Source organism: Cygnus olor, chromosome 3 (assembly GCF_009769625.2).
Source record: "Cygnus olor isolate bCygOlo1 chromosome 3, bCygOlo1.pri.v2, whole genome shotgun sequence".
Lineage (NCBI taxonomy): Eukaryota > Metazoa > Chordata > Aves > Anseriformes > Anatidae > Cygnus > Cygnus olor.
In genome coordinates this window covers 114,991,493-115,018,045 of record NC_049171.1, presented here as the reverse complement: position 1 = coordinate 115,018,045, position 26,553 = coordinate 114,991,493, and the positions used below count along the sequence as shown (strand labels likewise).

At 48.1% G+C, this 26,553-nt stretch overlaps 1 protein-coding gene across 7 annotated transcripts in view; it reads right to left on the bottom strand.

The window, feature by feature from the left end:
- The window catches only part of PAK5 (p21 (RAC1) activated kinase 5), a 156,053-nt gene that overhangs the window by 62,472 nt on the left and 67,028 nt on the right, over positions 1 to 26,553 (bottom strand). For 3 of the 7 annotated variants that reach the window (XM_040553979.1, XM_040553981.1, XM_040553982.1), the window contains one exon: positions 10,328 to 10,447. The exons of 1 other annotated variant lie outside the window; for it this stretch is intronic. The gene's annotated coding sequence lies outside the window, so the exon portion shown is untranslated. Of the gene's footprint in view, positions 1 to 10,327; positions 10,448 to 13,829; positions 14,166 to 25,046; positions 25,191 to 26,553 lie in introns of those variants that run through there. 3 more of the 7 variants (XM_040553984.1, XM_040553983.1, XM_040553985.1) reach the window with 3 other exon arrangements.

The following is a 26,553-nucleotide window of genomic DNA, read 5'->3' as shown; positions in this document are numbered from 1 at the left end:
ATATATGCATGAGTATAAAATGCTCTACTTAATTTTTGTACAAGTCTCCTTTGGATGCTTTAGCCCAGGAATTTACGGCAGCAATGTTTGGAAAGCAGTCAATTTTATGCACGTATTAGAGAAAGTACTTGGGAAATATCTACCCCAATAAACATCAGAACTGGTACTGGAGACACAGCTGGGAAAGCTTGTGGCACCTGCAGCTGTGGAGAAACCTGCCTCAAAGCACCCTAGAAATGCACAGCCCCACAGCGCTCAGCTCCTTCCCCGGGTAACCTGTATTTTCGGGCAGTGTGAGAGCCCCACCAGAGCCACCTTCAAAACCTTCCTTCAGCCCCCTCGTACCCGAGCTGAGGACCCTGATCCCCCAGAGGCCTGTAGCTGTATTCACAGGTTCATTTTTCCTTTCATCAAGGCAGAGCAACAGTCCCATGCTCCACCCAGTAAAGGTGGACATTCGCTTCAAGTACTTAAATTACATCACTGAAGAGTTGCAGTATCTCATCAGGACAATGTGCCACGCGGGAAGGTACAGGAATTAACAAAAACCATGAAAATCTGGGTATCGTACCGCTGAATTCTTTAAAAATAAATCCAGGACTGTGGTATTTTTTACACTTAATTAAATGTCTGAGTTGATGTTTATTAACAGTCAGCTCTGAGGCCCCTGGATAAAATAAGATGGACTGTAAATTAAAAACATTGGTTTAGACAGCCTGTACTACCTAGTCTGAAAGTCACGCCACGCTCAAGGTGGTCCCGCACACTTGGTGTGAGATGATTTGAGTGAGATAACAAGCAGACCCTAAAATTCATAATTGGGAAGGCTGTTTTTCAAGAGCAGAAATACATAAATAAAACCCTATTTGCAGGCTTTTATCATGGCAAAGCACTGCCCGGTGGTTAGAATGGGGCAGGGCTACCCATGCACTCAGCCATGTGTCCAACTCAGGAGGTGTCAGAGCAGACAGAATACCTGCAGCGATCCTCCTGTGACACCTCCACCACGTCAAACCCCGCCGTCAGGCCTTAATAACCTTCATTTCAGGAAAGCAATGAGACATCCCTCTCTTCTTTGGTTTTAAAAGGTTAGCCGACACTCTAAATGTAGGTTATATCAGGAAGGGAATACTGTAATACTTTCTCAAGTGGTTTGAGGAATGGAGACCCAGAGTGGCTTAATTAAGGTTAAATAATCAAGTTCAACTTCGCATAATTAAAATTAACACCCGTCAGAATTAATAGGCCAAAAATAATAAACTGCATGAGAAGAATAAGAACGCCAGTCCGGAAAGTTCTACAGGCAGGAACTCAGTTATTCAAGTACCAAAGCCTGGCACACACGCTAGCAGGAAAATGGACTCTTGGAAGACTCATATCCAGAAGCACAAGGCACCAGGAAAACAGCAGGAAAATGAAGGCAGTGGAAATTCAAGCTTCAAAGATTTTCCAAGCAGAAAAACATCCAGCTTCAGAAGTCTTTTTGTTGTAGTTATTTAAATTAGTTTCATGAAGATTGAAGAGTAAAGGCTGAAAATAAGATTGATGCAGCAAGGAGGAAAATATTTAGGAATCAAAGGATATAATACAGCATTCACATGTGGAAAAAAAAAAATAAAGACTTTGCTGGAGAATCTTTTCAGAGGCCTTCATCCTAAGTGGTATTTGGACAAGTCATGCAACATGTCCCTGACGACTATTGCACAGACAGGTCATCACAGACAAATCAATCAAAATACACTGGAGAACTGCACAGAAGCAACAGCAACTCCTACCTCAAAGATCCCAAAAGGTACAAGAGCCTGAAAAAGAGGAGAATGTTAAGAAGAGTTGAGGCATCTGATAGCTTTGCTCGCTGCCTTTTTGATGATGTTATATGCCTTTTCTTTTAGGATATTTTAATTCTTCTTGAGAAAACAGTGGTTTTAATTGCTAGAAAACACTGCATGTGCAGTGGGCTCAGAGCTGTGTCCTAGAAATTAGGAACAAAAACTTTTAGCTCTATCTATATAAACACTAATTGGCATTCTTTTCTGCTGTATCTTGAAAATTACTGTGACCAAGAGACGACCTGTTATTGTTACAAACCCCTGCAGAGAAGCAGCTACATCTCTTGTGCAAAAAGCAACCCAAATCTGCTGGCTTAGTTCGCAAGATATTCTGTAAGTAGATCTGTTTAACCACCAGCGAAAGGTGATTGCCTTCATGTAACCATACAGATGATGCCAAGATGAACAGTCTTATTGATCAAGGTATTTCAAGAGTTAGCATGTGCAAGGCAGAAATGCAACCACTTGGGTTCAGGGCAGCAAGACCATTTCTGATTGCGTGAGCAGGAAAATAGTGCCAGAATCTGCCAAACCAGTGGTGCTGGGGCTGCTAACGGCATCCAAACGTTCACAGCGAATCTTACCTCCAGTGCCTCAGGAGGTATGTGATCAGATATCCTCAAATATACCGATCCCTCTGCATTTCCCTTGAACAAGTTTGTATCAGGGTGCACCCTTCACCTGCCGTCCTCCCCACCCACCTGCACTGGTCCTGATGCACAGGCACAGAAGTGTCCCAAGCGCTCCCCAGCAAAATTCACTGAGCTCAAAGAATAATCACAGGTAAGCAGAATTTTTCAAAATCTATGCTATTGTAACACTGGCTAAGACTGTGCATGTGCTTGGCAGGCATGGAATAACTGCTTGCCATCCTCTGCCTGTATCCCAAATCCAAGCTGCAAAACTCAGCTGGGCATCTCAGAAGGCTCTTTGAGGTCTGAGTGCTGAAGTCAGAAGCAGTTGTTTTTTCCTTCCCCTTTAACACGATGACAAACCCCCTCAATTTAACCAGAGGAGAGCCTGCACCAGGCACCCAGAGACATCACCGCTTAATCCCTTTTTCCTTCTCATCCATGCACATCTGGGGCAACTGCACTGAAGTCAACAGGCTCGCAACAGCTGCTGTGACTGACCGCACCCCTAAAGTCTCCCATTTCTTCCTCATTAATGTGAAATAGCCAAACGAGAGCTGCTTCTTGCTGTGGCCGTGATGGGGAGGTGCATCGCCTCCTCTAAACAAGAGGGAGAGCTTCTGCAGATACAATAGTGCCATCTCCATGAGCTCCTAAAGAAGCTGCCGACCCACCAGGAGATGAGGAGGCACCAGCACGGGCAAGAAGGGCATGCAAGATGGAAAGAAAGCTCCTCTGGTCCCGCTGCATTTCCCACACCTTGATGCAAAGCAGCAGCGAGCAGGGCCACCAGCACGGCCAGCCCCGATTCCCCTAGGGATTTAATCCCCCACCCATCTGGTCCCCTTCCCTCTGCGCAGCAGTCTTGCTTTTCTCAGCGGGCGGCTGACTGCCAGATGCACAGCGGGGGACGTCGGGCCTCTTCACACGATTATCGCTTTCTCCCCGGGAAGGATTTAGTTTATTGAGGTTGTTGCTGAGAGACTTCAGTTTACACGAGCGAAGTGCTTTGCTCGTGAGATACAACCCCGGGGGTGTGGTTTTGGTTTTCTCGGGTCAGGCGAGACCGTGGGGAATCCCTTCTGTGCCCATGGGAAAAAGGCACAGAGCCTGGACAGGCTCACAGGTTCAGGATCTCCGTGTCTCAGCAAGGTGTAGGGTACCCCAAAGGTACCTGCCCAGGTTTTCTCCTATCACTGTGCTCTCAAGCTAAAGGATAAAAATAATGAATCTCCCCTGCCTGAACCTGTGGGTTCAGCTTCATTCAACATTTTCTCTAGCGTCAAATGTGCCAGATGTGTTTTTTGTAAAAACCAGAACTTAGAGATTCTCCATCCCTCTTCCCCAAGACGTGGAGCTTTGGATTACAATACTGGCTACTGCCACCCTCCCAATCTCCCTGTGTGCTTTGGACACACGCCACGCAGAAATTCAGAATGCACATTTTGTTCTGTTTCTTCCAAATTTTGCCAGTTTCCATAACATTGCAGAAAGCTTTTCCATTTGCTTCTGCGACGTCCCCTCTGCTACAGCTTGCTGTTCGCAGCCGAGCTGCCTCCTGCATGACTGAGGAAAGCAGCACCTGGGGAACCCTGCAGCCTCTGCGGCAGGACCTGCATGTCGAGGGTCCACAAAAAAAAAAAAAAGCAACTCCCACCGCTGGTTTGTGTCTGGTTGTATACAAACCTCTCCTGCAGAGTTCCTGTCTGATCACCCATGAGCTGACACAGATACACGTTCCTTCAGTGTCACCACCAGGAGAAACTGCCTTACCTAGCTCCAACAAACCCTGCAGCCTTCCTACCATCAACACCTTCTGCTGATAAATTTGGCTGATCTTGGCCTGTGGGTTCAAAAGTTCTCCAAGGGAGGGATGAAGATATAAACAGAGCCTGATCGCATAAGCCTCCTTAGGAAGTCGGGCTAAAAAGAGATTTGACTTTCTACAGTGCCATGATACGGTACGTTAAGCTGGTTACAGGCGCACACAGGGCGGTACGGGAATCGCTGCCTCTGCATGGGCAACAGCAAGTGAACTCATTGGGACACGTGCCCTGTGGGCAGCTTTCACGGGAACACAGAGATGTGCAGTGGGGAAAGGTGTCAGCCTGGGTGGGGAATCTTGAAAACCAACCCCAAAGGTACTCCGGGCAAACAAGAAGTCTTAAAAACGCGCTGGAGATGCTGAGGTGCCCATTTCCTGCAGGGAAGGCAGGCGCTCTGTTGCCTGCTAGCCCTGTGCATCCCTATGGCAGGTACAGGTACTGATCTCGTAACTCCTGCCGGCCACCAAACCGGAGACCAAAGGCCCCCCCTGCCCTGAAACACAGCAGCACTGATAAAGCAATTAGCTCCCCCAGATGTCTGCCAGGAGGACAGGGATCTCCGCACTCGACGACACCAACTCCCCCGGGTGCAAACCAACCCACACCATACCCACCACGAGCCGCGGCAGCCAGCCAGACCAGCCCTGGGACCCAGCAGTGTCAACACCCCTCCAGCCCCCTCCGCTCCCACTTTGTCTATAAAATCAAGTTTGTGCTCCCTGCTGCTATTTTTATACCCTGCTATTTTCTGGCTCCTTCCCAGCCAGTTATTCACATAATTGCAGCCACCACAAGATTACACTAATGGCTTAAGTGCCACGTTCAGCCCCAGAGCTAACAAACCCTCCCTGCGAGCCGCATGCTGAGCGTTGTCTGTTGTCCTCAAATCAGGGAACGAGTCTCTGCAATTACGACGTCACTATCCCTTCTGTAATTAATGCGGTGCAGTCAGAGCCAATTAATAAGAATGGTGCTAAAAAGGTCTAATTTGTCTGAACAGGGCAGTCTACCAGCGAACAAGTGATATATTGCCCCCGGGACACACGACAACGTGACCCCGCGTAACAGAGAAGGTGACTGTAAGCACCTACTGGAGACTTCAACCCAACCAGATCCAGCACTGGTCCCCCAAGGAGATGGGGGGTGGGCTTCGATGCCCACAAACAACATCCCACCCTTGCTCAGCCTTAGATCTCAGCTGCTGCCCAGAAGCAGAGGGCTTCAGAAAGCCAGCATTTTCACCAGTTTCCACTCCAGGGGAAAGCTGGACTCAAAGCAGGCCCCTCTTCCTTGGGGGTACACACTTGAAGCAGGGATAAGGCTTCCAGCACCTCTCCTGCAGGAGAGCACAGGACCGTCTCGCTGGAATTGATTTTTTATTAGCCAAGTCAGTAGAGTGATAATTATTATAGGCCCCCGGGGCCGACAGCTACCAGCCATTTACAGGGCAGCAGGGAGATAAATACAGCATTTACACGTACATATAATCATTTTATTTCTGCATTAAATATTCATTTCCAAAGGGTTTCCCAGCACGCAGGGGATTTCCAGAAGCACTGTGCAGAAGCCAGCTTTGCTGCTCTCTCGGGTGTCCCCCTTGCTGCATTTTTGCCCAACAGGCTGCCTGCTAACTTTTTTTGCTAAGAGGCTGCTTTGGCTCCAGCCAGCTTCGTGTGGTTGAGGCAGGACCAGCCTGGCATGTGGGGGAGCTGCGGGCAGCACAGAAATTTCTAGGGCTGCCCCGCTACACCAAGTTTCATCTCTTCCCATCTGCTCTTTATGCCGAATTTCGGGCAGCAGCATGTGAAAGGGCTGCGAGTGCTGCCAGAGCAGCTACTGCAGCGTGTGGCAGCCCACAAGCTGTCTCCACCTGCTGCTGCCTTGCTTAACTTTCAAAGTAATTTGTATTATCCTCTTGGTTTTATCCTTCTACCTGCACGGCGAACCTTTGGTGCCACTGGTCTCAATTTCTCGGTCCCAAACATCAAAGTTCTCAAGTGATGCTGTTGCACAGCTTGTAGCACCTTTGTCGCCATCTTTTTTTTTGGCTGTTGCCTTTCTGAGATCTCTCAGGACCAGTGCCAGATGCCCAAAGTTTGGAGAACTGCTGTTCACTTTGGTGCACACACCTGTGCTTTATGGGGAACCCAGGGCAGGCACTGCTTCTGTACCAGCAGGGACATCTAATTCCTCAAATGCCGATGGATGTCACCAGATGTCCTACACTAAGATATCAGCTTGGAAACCATGTTTCACCCCCAAATTGCTCTGATCATTTTTTCCTTCTTCAGAGGAACCAAACCGGACTTGCAGCTGCACCTGACACAATTCCCTTGGCCTAAATCAAACCTCAAGAACAAGTACCAGTTTGGAGAACGCCGCTGAGCCAACCAGAGGGGCGTTATTCTCGTAATAACGAGCCTCTCCGAAGCACAGGAGTCCAAGCAACCCTCGCCCCAGCGTTTTGCAGCAGCTGCTTTTGCAGGGATAAATATGGCCTCGTGGGCAGTTCCATCTGCTGGCCCACCAGAAACAGTAACATTGGGGAAAAAAAAACAACTGAACAAAAAAAACGGCAACACGAAAACTCCCCAAATCTATGTTTTGCTCCAGTGATGACACATTCATCCTCCCAGTTGCCTTCTCAGTCACCCAGAGCCTCCAAGAGTTTTGTGAAACGGTACTGAAAAATACTTTTTATCATTAGGAGAGGGAAGAGGGATGACATAGCAGGGAAAGAAAGAGCGTCTGGTCTGAGACTCTCGCAAAGTGCCAAGTTTACTGCAAAGGGCACGAAAGAAACCTAACAATGTCATCTATCGGAAAATCCCGACGCCTTGAGAACAGTATTTTACCAGCAAGTCTCCTGTGAAGCCAGGCACACGAGGCGCAGCAGGTCAGCACAAGCACCCAAGTTCCCATATGCTTCTCTGGTTAGGAAGCAGCTTCAGATGAATTCCTGGAAGGTTTTTTTAACTTCTTTTTGCACCAGAGACTGACCAAGCCCATGTTGATGTCTGTCTGAAGACCTCGTGCAAGGGCCATGGGATTAGAGCACCCCACCATCTAATTGCACTTGCTGCAAAACCACCGAGAGCCTGAAAACACTCACCAGACCCTGGAACAGCTCACGTTGTTGGGTCTTCTGCAGCCACTGCCCTTTCCCAATGAAACTATAAACTCTCCCTTAATTGAATTTGACAATTGAAAAGTAAAGAGATTTAAAATAACAAATGGTCCCCCAGCTTCCCCTGCAGCAAGGTCAGAGACACTTACTGAACTTCAGCTTAGCTGCCAAACCAGAATACCAGCAAGTAAGGAAAAGTGTTAGGAATACCTGAGCTAAGTTAACAACCAATCTTTCTCCAGGAACAGCTCTGCACTGTCAAACTTCTGCCTTTTTTTTTTAATCACTGAAAAAGCAGTGAAAAGAGAAAACTATCATGCACCACAAGGACTGCAGGGGTACCTACAGAACCTGCCACAGCAGCTGCTAACAAAACGCCCCGTGGAAATATTCGGGAGACCAGAGCACAACTGCTCTACGTTATAGGGGATGTTCTGCCTAAACCACGTCCTGTAAATGGAAATGCAACATGCACAAGCTGGGAGACAACTTCACCCCCATGTGTCACAGTTCTTGAAGTGGATCCCGGAACAGCACAAATGCCTTTGTGGTCAGCCTTCACAAAAGGATGCTGATAAAACAAGAAGGATACAGGAGAAAGCTGTAAAAATGACTGGATGGAAAGAAAATGTCTTAGGATGAGAAATCTGGAGCTCAATCTGTTCAGCTTGGTTAAAGCAAGACTGAGAGGTAATGTGATTACTGCATAAAACCCCCTTCGCAAAGAAAATATCATGTAAAAATGGCTTTGTTATCGCTAATAAGGAATAAAAGGAAGCACTGGCTGACAGCTGAAGGTAAGGAAGAGCCGATAAAGCAAGCATTTCCATACAACGAACCATTGATTTCCAGACAAGGCTCTCAAAGCAAGCAGCGGATGCTGCAGAAGAAAGCGCAGTCGGATGCAGTGTGCCCTATGCCAGGACAAGCAGGAGGAAACAGCAGCCCGAGAAATGCTGGAGAAAGGACAAAGCGATTCCGGGGGCTCTTTGGGACTGACCTTCTGAATCTAGGCAAAAGTGATCGGTTCGGACACCTCGCGTGGACAGGGAGCAGCATTACACATACCCGAATGCGCTTAGCCATACAAAACTTGAATAGCTCTGCCTTGCAAAAGTCAGGTTCTAAGAAAGTCTGCAAATACAAGTGCCATCGTTACGCTCTGATTTCATTCAGGGATTTCAATGTATTTGAAAACGTGATAGGTAATTGAGGAAAAAAAAGCCCTGCTCTTAATTGCCATTTCCTTTCTTCGCTTTCCCACTCACTAAGTAATTATGAGGGATATTAAACACACGAGGTAAAAACACTTGCTGCTACCTTTCCTCTCCTCCAAGAATCATTCAATGTTTGCCCACACAGCATCAAAAAGAGCATCTCTTATGCTACTTATTAAAGTTTAACCATGTTTATTTCACATGGTAGCGGTGCTCTTTGATAAGTAATGATCCAGGTAACACAAAAATAGCTAACAAAGAAGAGCAGCCAGACAAGCTTGGCTTTGTGTCACAGCCTTCGCAGTAGCCCAACAGTTACAGGGGGCATATCCATGCCGGAAAAAAATGGCAAAGAGCAAGAAGGAACAGTTTTGAGCCAGCAGCATAATGTTGGAGAAGTATTTCAGCATCCTCTTGTACTGGGGTCTGCTTCAGTTTCTAAGTCTAGGGAACGCTCTACCCTGCAGAGGCAATGGTTTTTGTGGGAACTCCAGCAACACAGACAGCACGGACTGCTGCTGGCAGCTGGTAGGGAGGCAAAAAAAAATAATAATTAAGGTGGAGGTTTCTAGGAAGTCTTACAGGAGCCAGACCAACCCCTTGGTCTTCTCCCCTGGCTAAACAGGGAACCCATGTCCTAAATAGCCCCTCTGACACATGTTTAAGCTCAGTACCTGAAGCAGGCAGTGTTAGCCCTACCCATCTACTGCAGAGGTGTCTGTTTTGCATAAGGCTCATGTAAAACCCATCAAAGTCCTCAAACGAGGCTCGAAATGCTGCTGCAGTGCATAGGATTAATGCTGGTCCTTCTACAGAGGGGTGAATGTCATTTACAGAACTGTGTTAATTCCTGATTTGAATTTAGATGATCTTTTTAAATAAGAAACAAGCTCAGAACATCCGCTGGGAATCTGTGACTTGGATAAGCCTTAATAAGTCACAAATACAAGGGAGAAGTACACTCAGACCGCAGTGTTGTACAAAAATAATAACAACAAAAAGGAAGATCACTTCTAGAGAATAGAGAATAATGGCTTCAGATTGCATATTATCGACACAGCTGATGTGTTTAGAATGATGTGACAGCATTAATGAGCTCAAAATCAGTGAGCTCAAACTATAAAATATGCTCTTGTGAAGAAAGAGGAGTAGGACAAGTAGGAGCTTCTGCCTAGGGTTTTCCTTCAAAAGGCACTTTTCTCAAAGGAAGGCAGCCAGAACTGGGAGAAAGAAGGCTCTGGAGCAGACCAGATCAAGATGAAGGGGATGAGGACGCAACAAAGCCTCACCTTTATTCCAGCCAGGCTCTCCAAGTGCTGGCAGTTGATGCTCCATGCCCTCAGGAATCCCTCCTGGGGTGGATGGGTGATAACAAAGCTCAGGTACCACTGGACTCCCCAGAAGTTCATCATACCTAATGTACCAGCATCTTCAGTTTTTTATTTTTTTGCAGGATGATTTTCCAGCTCAAAGCAAGCAGCATTTGCAGGAGCAGTAAGTACAAGTACCCACCAGGGACGTGCAGCTAACAGAAGCATCCCAGCACCGCTCCTGGCTGCCCCATCCCCAGCCCAGTGCCATAAGTCTTCTTCACACATACCAGTTTGTTTTGGCTTAATTAGAAATGCTGGTGCTACTATGCTACCCAACAGCTCTCCCCAGACTGGTAGCGTGTTGAAAGAAAAGACAGTCGTACACTTATCTAGGAGGTGGTGGTGGGGAAACTTCCCATGGGTGGAAAGGCAGCTTGGCATCTCCAGCTGGATTAGCATGCAGCCCACATCTTTACATCGCTCCTCGGCACGGGGAAGGCTTTCTGCGGAGAGACGTGGAAGAGGCAGCTGCGCTGAAGAATTAAATTTAAAATGCATTTACTTCCAAAGTGGGTGAAAAAATGTCTCTTAACTCCTAATCTTTCGTATCGTGGACTCAAGTAAAACGGACGTTCTTTTCTTTTAAAGTCATGCAATTTAATGTGATGCTTCCCAGCAGGCTGCATTTGCTTTAAATGTTTGCGTTCAAAATGTGGAACCACTCCCTCCTCCCCTTAATTTTATCTATAATTATGAATACTTCATTTGCCTAAATATAATCAGAACAGATGAGCCTCAGAAAACCACAGCCTCAGTCTGGGACAATCTTCTGCACCCTTCAGGACACAGCACACTTGGGAAATGCTGCAGAGGGACTCGGTAGCTGCTGTCCATCAGGAGGGAGAGAAGCCTGCAGGCAGAACTCGGGGCTGATGTACAACATCCCCTAAAAGGCTCAGAACACCAGTGAACTGTTATGGAAGAGGCTGCGAATGATGAGGACTCGAGCTGACGCTGGGAGCAGGTCCAGCCCTGGGGAGAAAAGGCAGCATGCCCTCAACAAACCAGGGCAAGGGCCTGGCTTGGAAAAGTCAGGAAAGAAATCTTGGAACCTTTACGAATAGTTCCTATAAGCATCAACCTAATGCTCAGCAATAATTGAGCTGAAAATAGATAGACAAGAATTCTTAAGAGATGGAGAGAGGAAACAACGCCAGCAAATACCCTGATGAGACAGCACATGTTGAGGCACTGGCTTTGCCGAGAGCTAGGCTCTGCCTGTGCCTGCCTGGGGCTTTGCTGCAGCTTATTTAGCTGTACCAGCAATTCTTCTATTGACCAGGTGGCTTATCTCTGTACGTAACCATAATGCTTGTTCCAAGAGTACTAACAGGAGGATATTTTGTGGGGAATGAAACAGCGATGATCCGGTGCGAGCAGGCAGCGCAGAGGAACAGCGTGGCACCACGTGGCTGGGCACTCCCAGGCAAGGGCACAGGATGCCATGCAGCGGGGTGCAGGCATGAGAAGATAAGAAAGGGGGCATGAGACGATGCTGGACCCCCATGGGCAACAAAGCAAAAGCCCCACAAATATCTCACTATGAAGTGCAGAAATCCAGACCTTGGCAAAATCAATTTTAGGTGCAGCAGAGAGAATAAGGAACAAGCATCTGACATGTTTAAGGTGCTCTACAGGCAGTAAACACAGATACAAGAGGGACATGCAGACCTGAGGAAAGAAGACGGTGCTAAAGCATGCTGGAAAACAAGCACAGCCCCAAGCAGATCCCAGAGCCAAGAGGAAGAAAACCATCAACCTCAACCTCCTGTTTCTCCCAGCAGGGAAGAATAAATGCCACCGGCAGCAAGATGTCCCTCCCGGAGGCAGCGCAGGACGCCGATGACTCACTGCATTTTTAATATTAGGAGCAATCAGGACTAGCAGCAGAAATGCCTGGCTGCAGGAGAGGCTTCTGACCTTACAAGACGGTTACGAAGGCTCAGTGGGTAAAAGCCCCCAGCAAGCGCTACTAGAGAGTAATTTCCACCTGCAAAATCAGCCTCTCTGCCTGCATTTCAGCTGAGCCTCTGGGAAAGTCTCTGCATCTGCTGGCTGCACCCCCATTTGGGGGTAGGCTTTGATGGACTGTACAGAATGCCAGGCACACCTGCAGGGGAGCCAAGAAGGAAGAGAAAACATCCAAAAAACAACCCTTACCCTGACCCCAACCCCCCTTTTCCCAGGAGGGTAGTGGAGAGGTGAGCAGAGAAAGGCACAGATAATAGGTAGAAGCATACAGCAACTTTTAAGTTATTACTGAGCCTGCTTCTGTAGCAGCATTTTTTATTTCCTTTTTCTATAATAACTTGATCTGGACTAATAATAACCACCATTTCACTAGAGGGGTGCTGTTTCACAATTCACTAGCCGTAAGTTCTCAGCTTTGCCATAAGGCACGTTTCCTTTTGTTCCCAACAAGATTTCGAGTGCAGCACTGCACTAGTCACACCAAGTTACCAAACTTAAAATGAAAAATTAGAAGCTGAGAATTTTTATTTATTTATTTACTTAGAAAGAGCCTATATTTTGGTACATTTCCTCCCCCTTTTCTCAGTTTTTGAACCAGGATGTATCACCAAACACCTCCATGCCAATATATCAAGATACCTGCAAACGAACCTCCCTCTCTAGCAACACCACCCACCGATTGTTATTGTCCTGCAAAAATCTCAAACTTGATTGCCTCGGGGGCAATGGTCAGGGTAGCAAAAGAGCCTGAAGATTTCCTTAGCTTTCTAAGCTGGACACAAATCCCATTCCCTGCACATCTCTTTCATCATTCTGAGGAAACAGAGAACAGAAAAATCATTAAATGCCGGAAGAACCAGAGAAACAAAAGACAAACTAATTTCTGAACCCCCAAACCATCACTGTGACAACGCAGAGAACAACCAGGGATGAGAAGCAGACCGCCACTGCACCGAGAGTAAAGTTATCTTTCAGGAGAACATTTGCAAAGGCACTCGGGGACTCAAACAGGGACATTAGTTAGCTATTTTATGCAAGAAAGATTGCTTGAATAATCAGTTTTTCTGATGTTGCCATGTCTTTTCATTTGTTAGCATGGAGCGTAATTGCTCCTTGAAAAGCTGAATGATTTTAAATTAGATGGAAAGATGGTCACTGCAAGCGAAGATAATTTTGAACGTTCCCATCCAAAGTTGAAGGTTTATAAATATGAGTTGAAAAGAGATGGAATAATTAATCTGGCAGCATTCACTTAATTTGTCCCCTTTCTTTTGTTTCTTCCTTACTATCCAAGTACGCACAACCCTGGGTAACGAAGAGCAGGAAAATAAATCAATTTACCTAGACCAACTCCCTTGCCAGACCTGGAAGCCATCAGTACAGTCAGCAGCATTGATTAAGCCCAGATTACATTAAAACAAATTTGCCATGTCACTCATAAGACTTCCATTTGGCATTGGCCCGAGTATTTTTGTTAGTCTTTATCTTCTCTCCAAACACCGACCAGTGCCACGGACTCACCCTGGCTGAGGGACCCTGTTCGCAGCAGGATCAGGGCAGGATGCTTGGGGCTTCGTCTGCCTGCGGCTTGAAAACCCCCAAGGATAGAGATGGGATCAGTTGATCCCTCATCTGCAAGCTTTCTGCTTGCAGGAGCTATTTCCAGGCACTGAAAATCATAACTCGATTGCTCCAGCAACCGAACTGACTCCTTCTCACCAGCTGATTCAGCTGAGCTCTGCCATCGTGCCTTGTTTTGGTTTGCTTTACGTATCCTTCCCAAATTCCTCGCTCTCTTATTTCTTCTCCCCCCCATCAAAGCACCATATTCCTGAAGGCAGCTGTCACCCTTACCAGAGGATTTTGCAGTTGCTATTTGTATATGGGGGAACTCCACGGTGCCTTTTCTCTGCAAATGCAAAGCTGCTCTTGCTCCACCGCGGGGTGAGCCCAGCCAGCGAGGAGCAGGGAAGGCGCTGCCGGAGGAAGGAAGGAGAAGCAAAGGGCAGCAGAGCCTCCACGTGCTGCCCTGGAGAGGCTCGCAACTTGCAGCCACTTGAAAACTTAAGGGAGATTCGGGGTCATTTCTTCTCCCGCCAGCGTGCTCTGCCTTCAGTCTGCGGGTGATGGGAGCTCTGCTGCTGAAGATGACGCATCGGGGAGAGAAGATTTTAGTAACTGAGGCAGAGGAGGAGAGGCAGCAAGTGGTGAGAGGAGGAGGGAAAAGAGCCTACATAAAGCAGCAAAACTCAGAAAGAGGCAAGGCTTTCTTAGAGAAGAGAAATGTAAGAGGGAAAGAGCAAAGTCTGGGGAGTTTTGGTGCAGAGGGGTGCATTTTCTAAGTGAGCTCCCATCCAGCCACATCTCCCAACACTTGGAACAGCTGGCTTCATCCCGCGGCTCCAACTCAACACCGAGTGACATCCATCCTGCCACCTTGTGCAAACACACGAGGAGATTTTCAGGCCGACTCTATGCCACCACAAAAAGCAGGAGTCCAGAGGCCTGCTGAGGTCTGAAATTCAAGGAAAGTGTTTGCAGAATTACTGCTCTGAAACCAAAGCTTCACTGGGCCTCTGCACTGGGGCCATAAAGCTGGGTAATGCACATCCCCGTGTGCCTGTACAGCAAAGTGACAAGCCCTAATACTACCAAATACAGTAAAGCATCCCCAGCCCTTCCAGCAGAGCCTCCTGAAACCCGACATGGAGGAGAGGCTGAACTGGAGGAGCGGAGGGACCAGGGAGCCCAGCTGGCTGCATATCTCAGCCCACGAGAGCAGCACTGCGGGAGGGGATGCTGTGCTGTGCTCATGGCCTCGCTCAGCCAAGGCACCAGAGGAGTTTCCAGCAGTGGGTACCAAAAAACAGTCAAGTCATCTGCAGCTTTTTTTTATTCCTGAGTTTTTAAATGTAACTAACCACAGGTTCCCAATGTCCATCTTTAAGAGGCAGGGGAGTGAAGGAAATTTCGCCTTGATTCATTACAGTGCTTATGTACACATCTCACTTTAAGTGCCTAAGTCCAATTTAATTCGATTTGACTATTTATGCTAAAATTGCTCAAGGAACAGATGACCCAGTTAGTCCTTGGACTGAAATCTGGGACCATGCAGATTCTACTGACAGTTTCAATTTACATACTTGCTCTTCCTGCTTCAAAGCATAGAGGCGCAATTGTTTCTTTTCAAAATCATGAAAATTTAAGATGGGTAAATATCCTCCCCTCGCCAGTCCTTCCAGGAAACAAACATTTTACAGAAACTTTAATCCAGCATGGTCAACCTAAGGCAGAAGTTGGCAAATTTTGCCACCAAATAATTGAAATTTAGGAATTTGAGGAGCCGTTGGCAGGGCTGCAAAGCGCGAAGTACCTGGCACACTTCAGCTACCCATGGTCTCCATACAACGTGGCCAAGGACACAACCACCGTAACAAAACTCAGCAGCTGCTGATCTGAGCAACATGCTTCAATGTTCTGCTTTGCAAACAGAAAGGTGAAGTTGCATTTGCTCCCCACATGCTCATCCTTCCTGCACAAGGCCCCGTGCTCTCCCGGTGCCTGCAAGCAACTCGGATATCCTGGGTCCAGGCACAGCAACTGCCTTTGTACCTCAGGTACTGAGAGCCCCCTTCTCTGGAGCAGCATAGTCTGTACACCAAAGGGTAATCAATGCTCCGTGATGCTCTTAAAGAAAAAACAGCTAATCTGGGCTGTCAATTAACCCCAAAGACCCAAATCCCCTCCTCCCCAGCTGCCTGTCTGGCAGAGGGAGCTGCCTCCTGATCCATTCCCTGCGCACACCCCAGACCTGCTGCCCTCCTGCAAAAGCAGAGCCTGGCACCTCACCCCCAGGGCAAGTACTGTCCCAAAGGGACATCAGTCCCCGAGGGCTTTCCTCTGCCCAAACACCCATTAATTTTTACAGGACTCTGACCTGAACCGAAGTCTCACCAGTTTTAAAGCAGACGCGATTCCAAGTGCCAGTAAGCAGCTAATTCACACTTCACACAGAAAAAATGGGGGGGAAAAAGGCACGGCCTTTACACAGCCCCACTAGGGATGGCAGCAAAGATTTACTAGCAAAGGGCGGCAGCAAAGCCTCCTACTTCTAAAATTTTATTACTTTTACATAATAGGCTATCATGCACTTCCTAGCATGCTGTGAAGCGCTGCCATAAATATTTAAGCGGCAGTGACAAAGTGACCGTGTTGCATCCCGTTTCTGTACTGTGCAGCCTGCTCTCTTGGGCCCACGGCAAAGAAAGCGGCGCCGTGCAGAGGGCTAAAGCACCATGCACAAACCAGGCTGTGCACACCTGCCCTCAAGTAAAGCCAAAGGAACTCAGCCGGTTATTAAAGGTCTCTCTAAACCAGGGTCTCTTGCAGTCATTATCGGCAAGTTTGTCACCAGCGAGGCTCCGCTCCCCGACACTTGCCCGAGTGCCTTCGTTATTACATCTGATGGCTTTATAGCATTATTTGAAGCTTGCTATTTACCTAGTTACACAAGACCCAGCAGCTTAGAGCCTGCTCTCTGCCTGGGCTGCAAATCTCTGCAACTACCTCCAAAATAGCCCAGATTTTATGACCCGTTAAGCTTAATGATAAACCCTCGGATTTATGTTCCAGGCTAGTGAACAGTGGGAGATCAAGGGCTAAGCTTTGATTTATCTGCAGGCCAAGGGAGCTTGTTATTTATTTCTTTATTCTTATTTTCCTCGGCATTTGCCACGATGACCGCAATGCTTTGCTATGACATCATGGCACTCTGGAGTGTTATTTATGTCACAGCCAGTGCTGCACGTGGACCTTTCATGGCGCTGGTATGACCTCTCCCAGCAGGAGGGGAGTGCTGCCGGAGAGCTCTTCCAGCTTCTGCCCAGCCTGAGCCGAGGATCCTGCTACAGAGACGTTAACGCCAGACCTCCTTGGTGGTGGGTAACGCGATGGTTTTCACCTGCAAAGACTGCTGGAGGTGGGGGGATGGCCTGGGAAGGAACACTGTACTGCTCTACACTGGTTTTGTTCATTTGTAGCGCTTTTTGCGTGATGCCACTGGTGCCTGAGTTGAGATAAGCTCTGCTTCATGATGCTTTAAACCCAGAATCATGAAAAGTGTGGTGCATTATCCAAGCTTTGCCTTGACTGACAACTTGACACCCTTTCACACACTTAAAAAAGCAGGCACTGCGGAGAGATGCTACTCAGTGTGGTCCAGTACTCTGCTTTTATTATAAATCTTACTGTTTTAAGGGTTTCTCTGAAAAACCTATGTCTCTGGAATCAGGGGATTGCAAGAAAATCTTCTATCTGCTCTCAAAATTTACTTTAAAAAGAAATAAAGAGAAAATTAAATGCCCTATGTGGTAGGAAAAAGCTTTGAGAAGCTGTTCGTAAGGACTGCAAATGTTCACACAAGTCAGAGTATCACACTTGTGCGGCTTTAAAGGCTCATCACAACGCCAGACCCTCTTAGTCTAGTCTCCAGGTGTTTGTGTAAGCCCGCTGCCAACACAGCTGGTTATTAGCTTTAACAAGGGCAGGTGGCTGCATCGCCAAGTGCCAGGGCAAAAGACTGTGAAAGTGTTGATGAATACAGCATTACAAAGCTGATCGCAACTTGAGTTATTTTCTTCCATGATTATTACATCCGTTGCACTGCACTGCACGGGTATATCAGACTGCTTAAGTAATAAGGAGAGAGGATGGGAAAAATAAACATTAAAGGGCAAATTTGGAGAAGCTGAAGCTTGCAGAACGAAGAGGATGTGCAATACAATAAGAGGCACCTGTCAGGGGAGCTGTGCATTATCCAGTCTTTCTCGTGATTGACAACTTGACAGCTTTTCACACATTAAAAACCCCTTCAAAAAGCATTAGTTAGCAATTATCACCAATTTTCCCATTAAGTCCATGAAACAATAGCTGCAGCTTAATTTCTAGCTACATCAGGACAGTTGACTATTTTTCTTCTGTTTGCACAAGATTGGGAATTGATGAAAAATTGCAAGATGCCATTACAGCAATAAGAGAAAGATGCCCAAGAGCAAAGTAAATAGCAAGAGACGTGTTTCTCTTCCTAAGAGAAATTCTAATTTATTAGAATAAAAATTGCAAAAGCAATGCAGGGGGAACAAACAGAAACCTTTTAGCCCTCAGTTAAAGATCTCTCACGCAGCAGCATCAGGATGTCACTCAGACAAGCCAACAAGCTGAGATTATGGGCCAAGTCCTACCAGATGCTGAGGAAAAAGTCAAAATAAATCTTCAAGCACAAAGTGATAATAAACGTGAGCCTGTGAAGTAGCCACATGGCTACCAGGTTTCTCACTCGGTACACAATCCCCGGGGCTTGCTGCATCGGTGAGGTCCAAAGTCAGGCTGGATTGCCCCAAAAGAAAGCAGTGCTGGTCTTAGCTTGACTTCATTGCAGCAAACCTTTCCCTTGGAAGGAAGCAGCCCTGCTGATGAGTGGCATGGCCCATACTCCTCTCGGCCCCAAAAGAGGAAAAACCCACACTTGCTGTTAGCCCTTTAAGAGACTGTAAGCCACTTTTCAGCTAGCAATGCTCTGCATCAATCAGTAAATTATTTATCTCAGCCCTTGTACTTCGTAAGTACTTGAACATGCAGCACTTACTCTCCCCGTGAATCCTGAGAGCGCAACGAGCTGGTCCCCAATGAGACGGGGATGGAAAGCAGAGACCGGGACGGAAAGCTAACAAGACCTGCAGACCGAAAGAGGCGCTTTCAGTATGGTATCTCTAGTGTACCATACCGTGAGGGACACGCTTGTGTCCCTCATAAAAGCTGCGCCCCAACAAGCAATTCTCTTGGTTTCCCAGACCAGGACTCCACTGCCAGAATCGCACCTCTGAGTGAAGGCTTCTCATTCTCCACCCTGCTCCTAGGAACAAGCCCTCTGTGGCATGCACGGCATGTGGCTTCGCTTGTGCTTCCCCAGAGTGGTCTTCAGGGTATGTATGACACCGTCTGCCTTACGCTGAGCCCCACCACCAATGCTTACTTTTGGCATAAGGGCTCCTGGCACTAACAACTTTAATTCCCTGCCAACCCCGCCCTGACTCCCAGCAAGATGGGGTTCTTTCCATAGAGCCACACGACTGCAGTCCCAGACAGCCATACATGGGACGTTTCTAATTTGTTTTCTTTTCCACTTCTCCTCCTTCATTTACTGTCCTAAAAATGTCAGAACGGAGATCAACAACTTGAAAGGCAATCACCACCTGCAACCGCTGTAGCGACACTGAACTATTTTGGCAGCCAGGCCTCTCGCAACACCGCTGCCGGGGCGCACACCTGCGATGGGCAGACACAGCGTGTTCCTGGACTTCGGGCTGCATTGCTTTAAGCTTCTGCATGAAACATGGAGGTACCCAGTGATTTCCTGAGATTACAGTCATTACCTTGGCACTGGAACACTTTCCAGTAGTGCAGTAAACTTTATGTTTCCAACATAAAACCCCCCAGTTATGTTCCTTCCCCAAATCCTGCTGGCACGCTCCGCAGCCAAGACATCTCCCAACCTGCTGCCCCACAAACAAGAACTTCCTCAGCCGGTTTTCCCTGCCCTTCAATTTTTTTTAGGTGACACAAAACACAAATAGGAAGACATTTTGCTACCTGAAAAAGGGGGGAGGGGGGGTTCAGTGTGCAACATTTCTTTTGAGCATGCTTCAAAAATCTGGCACAGCTAGGGGAACATTCTCTTTGCACTCACCTTGCTCTCATGAAAACCTTCCTGCTTCTTCAGCCTACAATATCACCCCTCTCTATAACGCATTAAACCAAACATCCTCCAAAATCTAAGCAAAATGCAGCAAATCTGTTGCCTTTGGGGCCTTTACAATCAAGGTAGAAACAAATCTAATAGATGTAAAACCAGGCTCCCGGGGAGAAGGTGGGATTTGGTCCAACACATAAACCATTTAAGTGTTCTGACGTTTTATTTATATTTCATAAAGAGTTAAGGAACAACCCTTTTGAACCGTACCTCATTTATGCATCCCTCAGTTATATCTGAGCACCCTTCTGTGAGAATCCCATAGAGGATTCACGAAAAGCCTTTTAAATGTATTTATTTACATGGCCCAAACAGCCCAACGAGGCATTAAGCATTGTTTTTGTAATCCTGCAAAGTACCAAGAGCCTCCTGGGACAAACTGAGCCGCTTCAGCTCAGGACCAGATAGTTCTGCACCTGCCTAAAAAAGAAAACTAAACACCTGAAAGTACAAAAAAGGCCTTCCAAAAGCAATTATCATAATCACTCCGGTTACACAGAGGTTAAATAACTTCTCCAAGGTGGCTCAGCCACTGCACAGCCTGGATTAGAGCCGCAGTGCCTCCTGACTTCCAGCTCCATGCTCAACTCAGCGCCTTAAATAGCTTGAGTGTAAGGAATTAGCTCTGTGCATACCTCCAACTCAGGGAATGGGAGAGCTGGAGTACAACTGAATGGTAACAAAGTCTGTGGAGAGTCCTGGGAGAGAAACGTAAAGTTTTAAATTGGTACTACCACCTGAACCACCTGTATGAAGGCATACGGCTACAGTTTGTTGCCACCAGTTTTGAAAGAGTGAATTATCCACACGTAGCAGAGCATGCTGCAATAAAATGTTTATACCTATCAGCAGGATTGTTCTTGAGGCATTTATTTGTTCCAGGTTTTCTTTGTTGGCGTTTCTTTTGTCCTCTCCTTTGTCAACAGGGGTCTCTTCATGCTCCTCTTTCTGGGGTACCTTCATGGCTATGAAGATAATGAAGTTTTTTGCTATGGGAGGAATTTAGTGACACTGCACATTTTTATTTGCGTTGTCATTTTGCATTATTGTGTTACTACAGTCATTTCTGGCCCGCGTGGCTTACCTCTCGGAGGTGACTGCACACACGTGCTTTCACTACTCCACTGCCTGTAGCTGCAGCGTGCTCTTTTACTTGTCAGCTGCCTCCAGCAGAGGACAATAAATCTCAAACAGTCCAAAAAAAAAAAAAGGAAAATCTCTACTGCTATTTTTGGCATCTGAGATCTTTGGCTTAACCTATTTTTGGCAGAACATCTTTGTTCAACAAGATCAGAGCTCCCACCCCCGTGTGACACCAGAGGATGTCCCGCTGCTGCCAGCGCTGCTCGCTAGCAGCAAGCTCTAACAGCAGAGCTGGCGCACGGAGCAAACCCAGGAGAGCCCAGAAAGAAAAGCATGAGAGCCGGGAGATCACGAAAGCCCTTTGCCTCCACCTGCCAGGTGCTGTGCCTGAGTGAGGTGTGCCGCTCCTCTGTCTTCACCCCAGCACATTGCACACACACAAGCAGCCGGTGCACCTCATGCAGAAAGCTCCCCAGGGTAAAACATGTCTCACCCTGTGTCAGCAGCACCCCAGTCGGGGTGGTTCATGGTATGTAAACAGAAAAATGTGTGTGTATCTCTGGTGTTTTAGTACAAGCTTTGCATAGGGGATAAGAATGGTCAGAAATAGGAAAGGGCAGCCTGGCCTGTAAAAGAACTGAACTTAATTCATAGATTTTTGTTTTGTTGATTTGATTTAAGGAAATATTCAGTATTTTCAGAGCTCTGTCTGCTCTGAAACGTAGTTACCTTCGTACTACAGGAGCATCTTCAGTAAGTGGTAGCACTCTGACTCACCCCAGGAAAGCAAACAGTTGGAAATGATGCAAAATAGTGACTTTGCATGTCCTGGCTCACTCTGCGACAGGAGTACATGCTTCCTGTGTCACTGCAGGACAGGCACTGCTCAGAAAGGGATAGGCCTTGGGCATTTAAGGCACAAGGCTGGGCGCAAATTCTGTGTTTGGTGCCAGAGCTGCAAGACGGCTGCTTTCAACAACGTAGCTGAGCCTTGCGAGAGCCAAATGCTGTGGCAGGTTGTAGCCCCGAAGGCCCTGTGACACTCCTTTTTCCCCAGGGGAAAAATAAAAAACAAAGTAAGAGAGCTAGATGTTCATTTTGATAGAAAATATTCCACCTTCCTGGCAGGAGAGAGCCCTCCAAACACGACACCGAGCTCTGCAGCCCTGCTGAGCCTGGCGACAGGCACGCTGAAACGCGGCACAGACTGCAGCTCCCTGGTGAATCGGCGTGGTCTAATGGATTAACGGCTTAATCAGAGTTACCTGAACATTAAATATCATTAGAGAGCCCTGAAATCTGTCTATTTTTTCCCCTTTTAAACGGCCTCGTAACTGACTGGTTTTTGGTGCTCTGCTGTTGATGTTTTTGAAACTTTCCAGTTTTCAGCTGTTTTCCCCTGGAGAACAAAACCAATGCAGGTGTGCTCTCTCCATCAGGCAGGGCTCCTCACATCCCTCATCGCCAGCTGAAGCTGGCTGTAATAGGGGGCAGCTGCCTCAAATCAAGTTCTGTACCAGGAGATTTGGGAGATACTTTCTGCAGCTGCCACCAAGCAAGAGCGATAAGCCTGTATCGGGCACCTGGAAAGCCACAAGGAAGGAAGCCATAGGAATCAAGGCTCTGGTGGCTCTGCCAACCAGTTTTTTGACCAAGAAGTCATATAAAATGCCTTTCACGCTTCAAATGGCTACTAATATGACATTGACAATTTTTAATAAATTATAAAACAAACGGAGATATATTAATAGACTATAGTACGAGGTGATGAAATTATATGTCCTCCAGGCGTGAGGGACATCAGCCCCATGACATTTCCATTGTTGTGTTTCTGATTTTACCTGGCTGCAACCACTGAGCATCCCACACGGGTGCCTGAGTGTTCATGCAGCTTCCACCAAAATCTAGGGAAAATCAGCCAAATCCTGCAGCAGACCAAACTCCCCTGAGCTGAGCAAGGAGCAAAGCAGAGCTGGCCCAAGAAACGCCATCAGGATGGACAAACAGCACCATGAGCCAAAACACAACACTAAGAGTGGGACATCCCAAGGTATTTTAACAGGAGGGCTTTGTTCAGGGCCTATGCACACTCCAGAAACCCTTCACATGTACTGCAGTACCCACAGACACCTGTTAACAGCTTTAGCGGATGGTACACAGCAGACTGCTGGTTTTAGATTTTGCAAAATAAGGCAGTAAACACGGAGAGGATTTATGAATTTGAACAGGTTTGTGGAAGACACTTGAGGTTCTTAATTGGAGCAACTTCAAAGCAGTAATTGAAGTGTCAAGTCTGAGTGGGATCTGAGCAGAAGAACAGGGTTGCAGGTGCTTCCCCCCCCCTTCCTTTTTCCCCATTCCTCCCTGAAACCACAGAGTACCCGTGGCAGATCTGTGCCAGCACCACCTCATGGGCAACGCCCAAGCCACAGGAGCTGGAGTTCTCCTTGAACACAACTTAAACCCAAGTTATGTCCCCAGCTGATGCCAAAAAGCAGAGTCTTCTCATAACATCTACCCGTTTCTGTACTGAACGAGCGGTCGGAGGCGAGGCCAATGAGATAAAGCAAAACTCAGTTCCTGTTAACTAGCACCACAAGAAGTTTGTTCTTAGCCAACTGACGTCAGAAATTTATGCTTCTGAGCAAGTTTCTTGCAAAGCATTTTATTTCCCAAACTCACAGCACCCTGGTGACATATTTTCATTGTAGGATTAGCCATCAGGAACTGAGATTTCACCGAAAGCCAAATACCTACTGTATTTGGGACTGATGAAGGTAGCCAGGAACAGCGAACAGGGATGCCAAAGAGCCAAAGTCATTACACAAGCAACAGGATTTACTACACACACACACACACAATGACTGGTTCGCTCTCCTTTCTTTACGGTAAGGTTAAAAAATGCAAAAATGAGTAACGCCACTCTCAGCTGCTGCATGAAAGCGAGGCAGGACCACGACAGACTGGGCTGAAGTCATCTGAGGAAAATTAATCTCTTCTTGAAAGCGCAGTTTCACCTCGATCAAAAGCATTTGTAAAAAGTGTTTGAAGCAAGGAGAAAATAAGGGAGTTTTGCGTCAGCACTTTCAAAACAAGTGACACTGCCTTTTCCTCAACCCAAGCTGTGTTTTTACTTAGTCTGTCTCAAATTAATTTGTTTGCTAGAGCAAAACCTTAATTCCGGATTGAACAAAGGCTTTCCATCAACCTCAAAGGAGCTAAGACACAACAAAGCCCAAAAGCAGCCTGCCCTAAAGGAGCAGCCCAGCAGCACCCAAGGACCAGCCCCAGCAGCTCTAACCCAGCAGCAGCAGCAGCTCGGACTCAGCGCCTAGCCCCGTGTCCCTGCCATAGGGAGGGCAGTGGGTCAGCGGCCCAGAAGCAGCAGTACAGTGGTGGTTCAGCAGGAGGAAACAATGCAAAGGGCCATTTTGTGAGCCTCAGCTTTTCAGGTAATGGAAATGTTTCTCCGCTAAACCTTGCTCATGGGTGTGCGGACAGCCACAAGTCCTGCATGCCCACTAAATCCACATTGGGATCACCCTTGGGAGATGCCCAGAGCCTCCAGGAGCACCTCCAGGCGACAACGGGTCCATCCCAATGGCAGCAGCGATGCTCACATGGGGACGGGGAGCCTGGCTCTCTGCTTTGGTCCTGCCCGGTGTCAGTGGAAGTTTCACAGTGCAATTAGGGCAATAAATAAATAGATGAGGAGCGACTACGGCTCCCTGGCAGCCGGTGCTTACAGACAACAGGGACGCATCCTACCTCAGGTACCGGCTTTCTGCCCTCCTCTTGCAAACAGCAGAGCACAAAACCCACAATAAACGCAAGGAACAGAGCATCAAAACGACAACAACTGTGAAATTAACGGCTGCCAGACGGGTGGTGATGGTGACCCTCCCGAGAAGGCAGGCACGGTGCCCCTAGCAGGGTGGCAGCCCCTCGGCTGGAGGCGGAATATCCGGGGCCAGCCCCGTGTTTCTGGGCGCAGTGCCGGCGCGTAACAAAGGCAGGGCGGGCAGGCAGCCCGCGGACGGCTCGCTGCGGGACCCGCGGGCTGCGACGGGCACCGGGCAGCGAAAGGCGCCGTCCTGCGGCCTCGCCCCGGGCTGCCGGCCCCGTGCTGGCTGCCGGCCCCCAGCCCAGCCCAGCCCAGCCCAGCCCGTCCCCAGCCCTACCTCTGCCGCCGCGCCCCCAGCGCCATCTTCTCGCGCCCGCCGCATCCGGGCGGCGCCCGCCGGGCTCGGCTCGGTTCGGGCGGGCTCGGCTCGGCTCGGCTCGGCTCGGAGCCGCACGGCCCGCAGGTGCCGCCGCCGGGCCCCGCCCCGAGGTGGGCGGGGTCTGCAGAGAGGCCACGCCCCCTGCCGCGGCCACGCCCCCCCGGGGGAAAGCGCGCGCCGGGAGGTGCCGCGTTGGGTTGGGTTGGGTTGGGTTGGGTTGGGGTTGGATTTAGGCTGTCCGGAAACCCAGGAGTGCTTTAATTCAACCCCCGAAATGGGAAATTGGCAGCCAGGCCGGTTAGGGCCAACGCAGCGCACGCTGCCCTCGGTGGGTGCCAGTGGTGAAGCCGCCCCCTTGCTCCTGCTCTCCGGGGGTTTCCGGAGGTTTTGCAGTAGGCATTGAAGGATGTTCAGGCTTCTGAGAAACTAAGAACAGAAGTAATAACGATAAAATCAGGCCCAACCGTAACAGAAGTATTACAGTAATAATAAAAAATCCCGTGCTTAGACTTCACCACGAAGCCGAGTACTGCCCTGGTGCCCCCGAGCAGAGCTAACGCCGGACGAGGCAGAGGTTTCCTCGCTCCGAGGCAGCAGGAATGACGTGTCTGCAATACAAGGTGCTGTACTCCTTGTGTATATGTACTCCTGGCGCTGTACATATGGCTTCTGGCAGGGGAAAAAGAAATCGAGCCTCTGCTATTTTATCTTCAGTCTCAAGCGGGGTTTGGAGGAAATTGTCCGAGTGAATTGTCACAGCGGGCTGACGACTGCTAAATTACAGCACGGGGAGAGGGGCCCGGTGCTGCTCCAAGAGCGCAGAGGGAGGAGGTGGCAGAAGCCCTCCCCCATCCTGCTGGTGCTGGGAGAAGGGGGGGCAACTGGCTACAAGTCCCCCAAGAGGAGGCAGGCATGGCTGTCCGTGATGGCAAACCCTGGGCTGCGCACCCCAGGAGCTCTGGATCTGATGGGCAAAGCCGACAAACAGCCCGGTACCTAACTTGGAAACTAGCCTCAGCTGAACTACCTGAACGATGAACTTGACTCTGTAACTTCTTCGATTGGAAAAACAGATATATGTGCGTACACAGGCCCCAAAGCCTTCCCAAAGAGGTTCACTCTGCTTTCGGCTTTTTCTTACACGGTGGCATGAATCAGAGATACGGCTCCTCGACTCACCGTAGGTGCCCTGAGGTAGCACTGATGCAAAACCAGGAGGATGAAAATGCAGTAAGTCCTTTTCCCAAAAAAATGGGAGCATAGGATTTTAGATATTAAATATATATAATAAACGTATTTACACTTTTTAAAATTCAATGATTTAAATTAAAATTGAATTGATGGCACTGAATATTATGGCCTAGCCTGCACTGCAATAATATCGTAGATAGAAATAAGCCCCTACTAATTTTTCAAGAAGTCAAGCTACTGAAGTGACTGAAGTATTTGCCAAGCCAATTACAGA